Source organism: Castor canadensis, chromosome X (genome assembly GCF_047511655.1).
Source record: "Castor canadensis chromosome X, mCasCan1.hap1v2, whole genome shotgun sequence".
NCBI classification, from domain to species: Eukaryota; Metazoa; Chordata; class Mammalia; order Rodentia; family Castoridae; genus Castor; species Castor canadensis.
This window is the reverse complement of record NC_133405.1, coordinates 60,019,950-60,031,179: the sequence shown is the minus strand read 5'-3', so window position 1 is coordinate 60,031,179 and position 11,230 is coordinate 60,019,950.

The following is an 11,230-nucleotide window of genomic DNA, read 5'->3' as shown; positions in this document are numbered from 1 at the left end:
AGGGTCCTCAGTCAAGTCTTGTATAAAATGTACTAGATTAATAGATCAAAATAGAATGGTATGTTTTGGAAAAATTGGTCAAGTATAATGAACAATGAAAAGCGTTTTAATTTTGCTACTAAAATTAATGATATAGAAATACCCATTCCAAAGAAATAAGAGTCTCTCTTGATTTTCCATGACAACATGCCAATTAGAAATTCAGAAGAGGAGACCAAGATGATGAATAGTGCACAGATTCTAGAATCTTCTGTATTCATGATTCCAGAAGAGTACTTCAGGAGTACTTCAAATTCCTGGTAAAAAGAATCAGGTAACCCAGTTTTTTTCCCAACTAAGATACCACTAATACACAGGGTGCAATATACAGTGACAAACTTTAAATCACCTTTTTATGGCAAATAACAGCCCCAGATGCCTGGGTGCTATGGACCAGTTGCCATCCTGCCTGGTGGAAAGACAGTCTTCCTTTTTTAAAAAATTGTATTTATTTGCTTATTTGCTTCTTTTCTCCTCTCTTGGAAGAGCAAAATCACACACAGAGAACTGCAGAATGAATTCTACAAGCATGACATCTTGTACCCACAATAATTATGAACACAGAACCTCAGCCTGCTGCCTGCCTGCAAATTCTATAGATGACCCCTGATACCACCAAGTGAAACTGCCACCCCATCAGGTGAGTGTGCCACAATATCTGCTCTGGAGGGAAACACATAGTCCAGTGCAGCAGATGGGCAGATTGCACCCCATCTGGACCAAACTGATGGCCTAATAAATGGAGGGAAAATTTGACCTCTGTCTGGTGGGGGTGAAGCAGAGTGCTGAGCTGACCCAGTTTGTGTGGGGGTGGGGTGGCTCAGCCACATTCTTAGGAAGATAACAATACATTTGACCACCTTGGAAAATCTGGTATTTAGCTGAAACTAACAGACTTTCAAGAAAAAAGTAATGGACCTAAAACCACAATTTTACTTCTGAGGCTAGCCCTGCCGGTAGAAAAGACTGGTAACTGCTCACATACCACCTCCACGCAGGATCACTTTGGAAAACTTGCCTATAAACACATGCTGAGCCAGAGGGCCCATCCTCCAAGAAGAGCCTGGGCTCAAATATTCTAAGCAGATCCCCCCAAAGATGTCCCATAGGGAAGGTCAATATCCATTGCCACACAGCCCACCATACCAACCTTAAGAAGGGGAGAGACACAAAGAAAGTCCCAGTCAAAAGTGTCAGTATCTGTACTGGAAATCAGAGGAAAGGGCCCAGAGCACTCAATGAACTCAAAAGAAACCTATTCTTCTTCATAATAAGGAAGAAATTCGGACACTAAATGTACATATCTATATATTTAATTTTTAACAAAATTTATTATTTTTATGCTTTAATTTTTAAAATTGTTTTAATTTTTTATTTATTTGGAAGAACGAATTTCTGAATTTTTTTTTATTGTGCTCGGTGGAGATACATTGTGGCATTTACAAAAGTTCTTACAATATATTGAATATGTCATACTTGAATTCACCCCCTCCACCACTATCCTTTATCCTCCCCATCCACTCATTCCTGGAATAATTTCAAGCAATATTTTTCCATTAACATACAATGCGTACACAGTATTTCCACCATATTCACTTTTCTTCACCATTTCTCTACCTTCTTCCCCCTCCCACTGGTACCAACCTCCTCAGGCAGGATATGTTCCAACCTCCTGTTCTCTACTTTTGTATGAGAAAAAAAAATGACATTTTTGCTTGTTTAAGATAGCTACACAGTGAGTTTCCTTGTGTTACTTTCATGTATATATGTATTATAGCCCATTTTGGTTAACCTCCTCTCTTTTTTTTATTCCTACCTTAGTCCCTTTCTTATGGTGGTTTCAACTGATTTAAAAATTCTATATTCATTCTTGTGTAGACAGTACATCAACCATATTCAATACCTTCTTAACTTCTTCATTTTACCTCCCCCTCTCATATGTGACCTCCCCTAAGCATGACCTATTTTCCATGGTATTGCTATATTTGTATTAGCTCTTTATTCCACATGTGAGAGAAAACATGTGACTTTTGGCCTTCTGAACCTGGATAACTTCACTTAAGACTATGTTCTCCATTTGAGGCATGGCTCAAGTGCTAGAGCACCTGCTGTGTAAGTGTCAGGCCCTGAGTTCAAACCCCTGTGCCACCAGAAAAAAAAAGGAAAAAATGAATAAAATTCCATTGTATATACGTACCACATTTTCTTAATCCATTCATCAGTAGTGGGGCATCTTGGCTGTTTCCATAGGTTAGGTGTTGTGAATAATGTTGCAATAAACATGGGTGTGCAGGTGCTTTTGTTATAATCTGACTTATAATCCACTGAGTATATCTTTAGAAGTGGTATTGCTGGATCATATGGCAGGTATATTTTTAGCTTTTTGAGGAGCCCTCCACACTGTTTTCCATAGTGGTTGTACTAATTTACATCGCCACCAACAGTATATGAGTGTTCCTTTTCCCCACATCCTTGCCAACATTTGTTGTTGTTTCCACTCCTGATGGTCGCCATTCACAGGAGTGAGATGAAATCTTAATATGATTTTGATTTTCTTTTCCTTTATGGCCAGGGATGCTGAGCATTTCTTCATATGTGTTTTAGCCATTTGGACTTCTTCCTTTGAAAAATCTCTTTTCAGTTCTTTTGCCCATTTCTTCATTGGGTCATTGATTTTTGGGTTTCTTAGTTTTTTGAACTTCCTGTATTTTCTGTTCATCTTTTGTCTGTTGACCTGCTGGAAAAATTTTTCTCCCTTTCTGTGGGCTGCCTCTTCAATTAGGAGACCATTTCTTTTGTTGTGCAGAAGCTTTTTGTTTTCATGTAGTCCCATAGGTCAATCCTTTCTCTTAGTTGCTGAGACATTTGAGTTCTACTGAGAAAGTCATTGGCTATGCCTGTTGCTTCCACTGTATTCCCTGTTCTTTTCTGTACTACCTTCACAGTTGCAGGTCTTAAAATAAGGTCTTTAATCCACTTTGATTAGATACTTTTACAGAGTGGTAAACATGGAGATAGTTTCAGCTTTGTGCAGGCCAATATCAAGTTTTCCCACCAATATTTGCTGAAGAGGCTGTTGTTTCTCCATCATATTTTTTGACCCCTGTGTAAAAATTAGGTGGGTGTATCTCTGTGGATTCATATCTGGGTCTTCTATTCTGTTCCACTGGTCTTCATATCTGTTGTGCCAGTGCCATGATGTTTTTATTACTATAGTTCTATAGTATAGTTTGAAGTTGGGTATTGTGATACTCCCAGAATTGTACAGGGGATAAATTTAAGTACGATATATTTGCTATATTATAAGAACTTTTGTAAATGCCACAACGTATCCCCAGCAAAACAATAAAAAAAATAAAGATGCCAAAAAAAACCTCAGAAGACAATGCTGTAAAGAAAATACCATCAATTGCTTTTCCATAAACAACCTTAATTGTGTGCTTGTTATCTGTTTTAAGATCTTTCAGAAAATTGGAACTAGTTTTTGATTCCACAACCATTCTCCTCAGTCTACCTCCAAGGAATACCATCAATTTTGTCCAGTACTTACATTGAAAGCTTTTCCCCTCATTAGCCTAGTTAACATCTCTAAGAGTTCTTTCATGTTCTCTTACTTTTCCTACTCTATATTTTATCATTTCATTAGTAAGATATTCCATTTCTGTATAAATATTACATTACCTAGAAGTTTCATTTTCCTCTAGGACTTTTCCCTTTTTGTTTTCTTGCTATGCCTCTCTCAGCACTGTTTGTAAAATGTTGGAGGAAAGAAGGGACTGAACATGTTCAAAGTATACTGTATGCATGTACTTTGGTCAATTACCTCCTCCAATTTTTGTCTCTTTATCTTATAAAATATTTATTTTCAATTTGACATTTTGTTAATTTTTAATATTGGCATTTTCTTCTGAAATTATGATGTTAAAGCTTTGTGGTTTTGCCAAGGCATTATTAGCCCACACTTGAGAAAATGATCACAAATATGCACTTCCTTTGTATCTTTTTCAACAGGCTAAGCACTCCCTCTACAATTACTGTTATAATTAATCACACTTCCACCTTCAGACTTGATGAATATCTGGATATACTTATTACTTGGCTCTGATAAATTAAGACATTTTCCTCTTATTTCTCATCTTCCCTGCAGACAGTTTCCTGGCATGTTTATTGCTGTAGTGGTCGTAGTGACTATGTCTTTATTTACCCTTTGTTAGTGTGGAAATATGAATGATGAATGGACACTGCATCTTCTCTTCAAGAAAACTCACTTGACTGAGTCCTCTTCACATGTCCATTTGAATTAGAAGGTATGAGTGACAGTTTTCAAAATGCATTTCACTTTCTTCCAGTCAATACCAACCTCAGCCCCATCACTGAATCACTCTTCAAGTATATGGATAGAAATTATGTGCCCATAAAAAATTCATTGTCTCTTGCTCATTGCAATCTTTTCCACAGTACATGGCAGAGTATGCTCTACTCTTTTTTACTTGTGCTGATTTATTTTATCTTGTTCTTACATTTTTTTTGAAGAAAAGGCATTTTGATCTAGCTTTATCCTACTACCTTACTCAGCATTTCATACTTATTATACATATCTTGAATGCACACATGGATAAGAGGATGACAAATGTATGCATATGTAAATATATGTATGGAAGGAGAATAGAGAAAAGATTGGAAGAGGAGAAGAAAGAATCAGAAAGACCAGTAAGTAGACTTCTTTTGTCATCCTGGTAAGAGATGGTGATGAATTGTATAACCATGTTGTAGTGTACAATGCAAGGAATTGGATGTCATTCTCTCTATCTTTATGAAAATAGCACCAAGAGACAGCAGGCCAGAGGAGTGTGGCCATGACTGAGAGGCAATGTTTTCTCACTGTTGACTCAACCAATAGCCTCTAACATAGAACTGCGTTGCCAGGTTACTGCTTAAAAACTAAAGGCAAACAGCACTTTTCCTCAGATCACAACAGCCTCTGACAGAGCCACATGTTACAGTCTAAGCTCAAATATCCATGGATCATACAGTAGATCTAAGAAAAGATGCAGATGTTTGAAAAATGGTAAGATGGAGGTGCTTTCCAACATTTTCAATTAAGAAATGTGTGTCCAAAATGTTGTTAAATGAAGAGAAAGATGATGACGATTCAAAAAAAAAAAAAACTGGTGATACTCAAAAATTCAAGATGAGTTAGTTCATGTAAACCAGATGTCTTTAAATAATATAACCACACAAGTTAATAATATAAATAAATTATACTAAAGATGTATTTAGGGAAATATCCAAAGAGATTGAGAAGACCACTTTCAGACTTACAGCCTTACAAGAGCTTGCACTCAAGATAGCTTATGACATTACCTATAAGGAAAAAAAGGGTCTTCCTTTCAAGCTGCAAAATCAAAGGAGACTTCTAAAGTACAAGTGTTCAAACAGAACAATTTTGTATTAAACTGTATGAAACCTGCAATGCTCATGTACAGACATCACATATCAGTATGTCTATTCCTTATTGCAATATTGATAAAGAAGATGTAAGTATTTCTTTTGATACTTCATATTTCGTTGATCCTTGTGAAGAAAAGTATGAACCTAAAGTAAAGAGAAAAAAGGAAGAAACACTCAAACAAAAGAACAAGTACCTAGATCATCCAATAAGTGAGAAAGAGTGCCTCAAATTCAGATGTTGGGCAATCATGGTTCAGTGGACCACATCCACGCTGCTTGTGAAGAGATACCCTATTCATATTTGAATCAACCAGCAGACAGTTCCTCTTCTGCCATTTACCAATTTAGTGTAGTTGGTGAGTTTCTAACAAGAGCTGTAGGAAAAGTGTGATCCAGGTCTCTTCATCTCCAAAGAAAAAGAGCTGAAAACCTGAAAAATTCACCTTCATATGTAGAATACAGTACAGGAATGCATGAAGAACTTCACCCTAAACCCTGAATTTGTCTTAAAACAGGGGCATTTGAGAGTCCTACAACAGAAACTTCACCACCTCCATTAACACCTGATTGGTTAAGTCAATTAAGAGCTTCAAAATCAGCAACTCCTCCCCAAACTCAATTTCCATCACCCCTTTGTACAACTCCAGTAGCAACATCACTTCCTAAATGCCTCCAGTCTACTTATCAGGTGGATCTGTCAATTTCTCAACCTGATAAGGATTTCTGTCCACCAGTACTTGTACCTCTTCAATATAATGAAATGATACCACAGGATCTACTTTGACAAGTTGAAGAAAAAGGGTTATGTCCATCTATGTCTTCTTCTCCTGTAACTTCACACAGAAATGAAGCAAAGGATACAGTTACAGATCCACTTGGCAGTGCTTCCTCTGTACAATCACTAAGGCCTTTGGTTTCAAAATCATCCAGACCTTCAGTTCTGTTGATGCCAAATTTTTCACATCCAACCTCATGAAGATATCTGATTCCACCATTGTCAAATGCACCATTACCAAAATATTCAACTCAGCAAACTCCAAAATGTTCAGTTCCAATATCATCATCTTCATGTTTACAAACATCAAGATCTCCAATTTCTTCTCTAAGACATCTACTTGCCCAGTTACCAAGAAGTTCAATTGCTCTATCATCAAGATGTTTAGATGCACAGTCATCAAGAGCTTCAGTTGCTTCATCAGGAGTGTCTTCCATTCTGCAACACATTTCACTCCACCACAGCAAAGATCTTCAAGTTTGAAGTCAACAGGATGTTACCATACAGTCATCATTTAATTTACCACAATCATCATCATCATGTATTTCAAGCTGTCAGGCTATTTTAGTGTACCAATCTTCACCACCTCAAGTTAGTCCTGGTATAAAACAATCTCCATCAGTTCAACCAGATTTCAGTAAAATAAGGTATTCTCTGATGGAAGCAATAACAGAAGATGTCCGGCTATGCAAAACTGAAGATCATTGCTGAAAGCCAAAATTGCAATTTCTAAAAATGAAGAAACTTCCATCCTGCTCTATCATGAATGTATGGAAGAGAATTCTCCTCAGAGAACAAAACTGATTATGTGGAGGAAAACAGCCTCCCCAAAATAAATGGAAAGTAAGACTTTTCCAAGTAAATGAAAAGTAAGACTTTGTTTCTTATTCTCTGCTAATTTAGTTATCACTAATTATTTTTATTTTTGCTTAAGAATTAATCATTATCTTTCTAACTTCTAAGACAAATATTGCAACACATTTCACACTAAATACTTTATAGCTTTCTTCAAGAACATACATTGTTCAACTAAAGTAAGGCTTGAAAATATTAAAAACAAATAACTCCTAAAATAGATTTTGATGACAACCAATGTTTATATTCTGAGAGCATTCAGTCACTTTACCCATTAAAAGTAACATTTAAGAATTCAGAATTCCTGCCTCAGGTACAGATGAGTGCTCAGAATATATAGCATATAATTCTAACTATGCCTCAGGAGATAGGAATAATAAGTCTTTAGCTTTTGTAAGTTAATTGTAATTGACAAATAAAAGCTGTTTATTTTTTTCAGTACAAACGTGATGACTTGAAATATGTTCACTTTGTAGAATGATTAAATTTAGCTAATTAACATAGAGATCACATCCCATACTCATTTATTGTGCTCAGAACGATTTTTTATTATTATTGTTGTGGTAGGTGGTGGTACATTGCAGCATTTACAAAGGTTCTTACAGTGTATCAAATATATCATACTTGAATTCATCCCCTCCACTGCTCTCTTTCATCCTCCTTTCTCTAATTCCTGGAAAAGTTCCAACAGGTATCATTTTTGCACTTACATACATGTGTACACATTATTTGCACCATATTCACCTTCCTACCCTTTTCCCTGCCACCTTCTGCCTCCCACCAGTGTGCTAACCACCCCGCCCTGCCCACCTTGGCAGAATCTGTTCTGCCCTCCTGTTCTCTGATTTTGTAAAAGAAAAAGCATAAAACATAATCAGAGAAACATGGTGTTTTTCTAGTTTGAGATAAAGATAGCTACACAGGAAGAGTCCTTGTGTTGTTTCCATGCATTATATGTATTACAGTTCCAATTGGTTCATCTCTACCAGTCTTCTTCACTGTTCCCTAGTCCCCTTTCCATGGTGGCCCTGTCCACTTTAAGATTTCTATATTCATTCTTGTACAATAAGCACATCAACCACATTCAAGATTTTTGTTTCTTTCCCTTGCCTTATTCCTCCTGTCTGCAGCCTCCCCTTAGTGTGACCCATGTTCCATATTATTGCTGTATTTGTTGTAGGTCTATAATCCGCATATGAAGGAGAACATGCATCTTTTGGCCTCTGAGCCTGACTAACTTCACTTAAGATGATGTTCTCTAGTTCCATCCATTTACCTATGAATGACAAAATTTTATTCTTCTTTGTGGCTGAGTAAAATTCTATTATGTATAAATACCAAGTCAATTCCCTTAGTAGTTTTTTTAAATAATACATTATTATTGACTATAATAACTATATCTAACAATAAATCTCTTGACTTATTCCTATTTTACTGAAATTTTGAATCATTTGACCAACTCACAAACACACACCCAGAATTTCATAACTATCACCTTCCTCTCATTTTCCATAAATTTGTATTTTTAAACTCCCTATATAAGTGAGATCACAAAGCATTTGTCTTTTCTGTCTGACTTATTTAACTTAACATAAGTTCTTTCAGGTTCATTCATGTTATTGCAAATAGAATTTCCTCCTTGTTAAAGCTGAATAGAATTCCACTGTGTACATACACTTATATTTTCATTAATCATTGATGTGAAGTTAGTTTGATTTTATACCTTGGATATTGCAAGTAATATTGCAATGAACATGAAAATGCACATATTTCCTCAACAAACTGACTTCATTTCCTTTGAATATATAGTCAGAAGCGAAATTCCTGGAACATACGTAGCTCTATTTTTTATATTTAAGGAATCTCTATGTTGTTTTCTACAATATCAATATCAATTTATATTCTCACACACAGTAAACAAGGGTCCCCTGTTTCCCATGTCACTAACAATACCTTTCTTTCATCATTTTTACAATATTCATTCTAACAGATATGCAGTTATATTCCATTGTTGTTTAATTTCCTTTTCACTGATATTAGTGATTTGAATCACTTTCTCACATATGGTCATTTGCATGTCTTCTTTCAAGAAATGCCTAGTTAGATAATTTCATATTTTTTTCCTTTTCAAATATCATTTTTTTCACAATTGCTAAGAAGCATTCAATAGTAAAAAGGGGTTTCATTGTGATAATTCCATAGATGTCTAAAGTATACTTTATGCAAATTCACTCACTCTGTTATGTTATTTTCACCTCCTTCCCCCTTTTTCAAACAGTATTTGGTGATTTTCATTATGCTCTCTTCATATGTGTGTGTGAGTGAGTGTATATAAAACATATTTCTATCCTCTTTACATCATTTGCTTATTTTTAATCACATTATTTTTTCTTATTATTAAGCTGAGCACTTTATATATTTTGGATATTAACATAAGATTTCTAATTTACAAATATTTTCTCTCATGTAAGTTGTGCCTTTACTTTGTTGATTTTTTTTTCCCATTGGAGAGATCCCATTTGCCTCTTTTTTGCTGTCATCTGTGCCTTTGTGTTCATATATTAAAAAAAATCATTGTTCAGAAGAAAACCGTGTAGTTTTTCCTGTATATTTTCTTCTAGTAGATTACAGTTTTAGATTTACTCTTAAGCCTTTAGTCTATTTTGGATTTATTTTAACATGGTGTGCAATAAGGATCTGACTTCATTCTTCTGCATGTGGCTATCTAGTTGACCCAATACTGTTTATTGAAGAGATTACACTTTACTCATTGTGGTTTTGGAAACTTTATCCAAAATGAACTGGATGGGTTTCTTTTTGACTTCTCTATTAAATTCCATTGGCTTATGTTCTGTTTTGATGCCACTTCCAAGTTGTTTTGGTTACCACAGATTTTTAGTAAATTTTGAAGACAAGTGTTGTGAAGATTCCAGCTTTGTTTGTTTTGCTCAAGATTGCTTTAGCTATTCAGTATACTTCATGAATTGTGTTTACGATTTTTTTCTACTTAGAAATAGAAAGCAAAAGGTTATTTGAATTTTGACAATGATTCCATTAAACTTGTAGCTACCTTGTGCAGTTTGAACATTTTAGTGAAAGTAACACTTCTGATCCATGATAGGGGATATCATTCCTTTTACTTGTTTCTTCACAATATCATGCATCAATGTTTATAGTTTTCAGTGTACTAGTCTTTCGTCACCCTGGCTAAATTTACTCCTAAGTATTTTTGGATTTTTGTAGCTGGTACAAACAAGCATATTTTTATTTTTCAGATAGTTTTTTTTAGTATATAGTAATGCTAATGTTTTTTTATTACATTATTGCCATACTGGGGGAATATTGTAACATTTACAAAAGTTTATCAGAAATGCTAATTTTGTATATTGATTTTTTTTGTTTTAGGCACTTTTTATTTTCCAAAAAAAGTTGTTGTTAATATATAAACATCTCATTCTCTCAAAAAATTCTACAACTATACAGCTGTTTGCTCAATTATTTGCATAGGAAATGACCACAATACAAAAGTAAGAGGGGAAATGAAGCAAAACATTAGCTGACTTATGCTTTTTATGTTGGTATGTGCCTACATATAAGCATTTACACTGTGTCATCTATTTACATGTTTTAAGAGCAACTCTTCTAACAAGCAAAACTATAATTTATCAAGTTATGGAAACTGTTTTGTAAAAAAACTTACTTTATTACCACAAAATAAATAATTTTAAACAATATTTTAAAAACAAAATTTTCATTTCAGTTAAGACCCCTTTTGGCATTTTGCTTATTACTCTGCTCTTTGGTTAACAGAATGACATTAATTTTATATTACATATTCGGAGCACTGGCTTCCTTAGCTTTCAACATATCATTGATAGTAAAGGCAGACACTGTGTCAGTATTAACAACAGATAAATAAGCAGCACTGTAATTTAGATAAAATTACTGTGTCTCACTGTATAGTTAGTACATGGAAATTCCACATAAATTGTCATTTCACCAACAGTACTACACGAGTGAACATCTCAGTATATGAAAACTGCATCATAAATTCAATGTTCACATGTGAAAACTATCAAATTCAACATTGCTGTATGTGAAAACCACATC